The following is a 2152-nucleotide window of genomic DNA, read 5'->3' on the forward strand; positions in this document are numbered from 1 at the left end:
AATAATATTTACTTTTTTTTGTGTTTCTCCATCCATGACTCTTTAGACTAAGAAATCTTTAGAAAAAAATCACTATCCTGATATTTGGCTTACCTCTAGACTTTCTGACCCCTGAAGCATAAAGGATTGACACTTCTAAGACAGATTTTGATTATTTATTCTGCTTTATAGACAAGCGGGTCAACACTACCATAAGTCAGATACAACATCTCAAATATATCCATCACCCTTAAGAAATATACTCAACCAAAGATGTTTCTCAAAAATTCTGAAAACCCCTTATCACACATAGCCATATACCTTCCCAGATAAAATTTCTAGTTATATATCATATATCCTGAAAATCACTCAAGTCACATTTACATATATATGTATTTCATTTTCCAACATGTATTTAAATGATCAAGACATCCACCTAAGATTACTGAATATGCTGATATATGCAACATGATGAATTCTTTTACATACCTTCATGCAAACTATTCTATCATTATGATAGTGTCCTCTTAGCAACGGAGCTATTGTACATTTATCAAGAAAAAAGATCAAAAATCATCTGGAGAAAATTTAAATCTGTATATTAGTTATCCTAATACAACACATTGCTAGGATTCACATTTCTAAAAGGTATTCTTGGCTACTTCAAAGAATTAGTCACTGTGTCTGATAAAATCCTTTACGGTTTTGATATTACCACCTGGACTGGTTTCAACCAACTTTTAAGTTACTGGTCTTTGCTGACTGAAGTTCAGAGTGATCGAGTTCACTACACTTCATCACGAAAGATCAATATTAAAAGGCAACATGCAGCTGGGTTCCATGTGAGCCTCAGTCACTGTATCAGTTGATAAAGCACCACTTGTATAGACATAACAGCAGGAAATGTGACCCCCAAAGAGAAAATGTAAAAACTGCTATCTTGTTCCTGAAAGGCAGAGAATCACCGATAAATTTGAGTCACTTCTCATTTTTATGGCAGCTATTGGAAAATTATTTACATAACTTTCCTATGGACTGAGTTCAGAACTGTTGCAAATGTTCAGTGGTAATCCATTGACCCAACTGAATCAAAACTTCAAATTAGGTCAGCTGGGTCACCGAAACTGATCTGTACAACAGATTGATTTCAGCACAAGTCGATCTCAAACCATCCAATTTTCAATTCTGATTTTAGTTCTCTAATAATTAATATCCTTCGAATGCCTCTTATTGAATATAATTGAAAACCGTTAGAAAAAAGGATCCTGGGAAATTTGTTTCTAGGATTCTCCTGAAGAATGCAGGGAAAATGTACAAGTGGGTAGCAATGATTCCAAGTTTATAACAGAAACCTAGCAGATGAAGTGCTAGCCTACACATTGGATAATAAGGCTTCTGATCTATGAGAAAAACTGCTCTGCTTTAATCATAATCAAAGAATAACAAATGTTAACAATGATTTAAAATAGCAATGAAATTTGTTGTTGATTTTCATCATTGTCTAAAACAGTGGAAAGTGAGAAAAAACATAAATAGCCACCTCCTGGAGCACGATTAATCCAGGAAGTAGACTACCAGGCAAACAGTGAAAATGAAAATATTGTAATTGAAAGAAGTAAAGTAGGTGGAAATGTTTTTAATATTTAACATACTTTTGAGGGAAACAAATGTAGAATAGGACATACAGTAGCAGCCAGTATGATCCCATTTTTGTAAAATATAACTTTAATGCACAAGAAATCTGGAAGGATATATATATGTAGGTATGTGTATATATGTATGTATACATGTGGACAGAGACCGACTTTCCAATATATATACACTTTTCACTTGGTTTAGCTTATTCATTACTAGTATGTCTTTTTATGATAAAAAGAGGTATTTTTATATTTTTATTGAGGTATAATTGACATACATTGTATTAGTTTCAGGTTTACAACAAAATAATTCAACATTTCTATACATTGTGAAATGATCACCACAGTAAAGTCTAGTTAACATCCATCACCATACATATTTACAGAATTTTTTTTCTTGTGGTGAGAACTTTAAAGATCTACTTTCTCAATAACTTTCAAATACGCAATATATAGCTGCAACATATAGTTGCCATGCTATAAATTACATTCTCATTTCTTATTTTATAATTAGAAGTTTGTACCTTTTGTCTCCC

This window comes from Kogia breviceps, chromosome 9, assembly GCF_026419965.1.
Source record: "Kogia breviceps isolate mKogBre1 chromosome 9, mKogBre1 haplotype 1, whole genome shotgun sequence".
In the NCBI taxonomy this organism is placed as follows: domain Eukaryota; kingdom Metazoa; phylum Chordata; class Mammalia; order Artiodactyla; family Physeteridae; genus Kogia; species Kogia breviceps.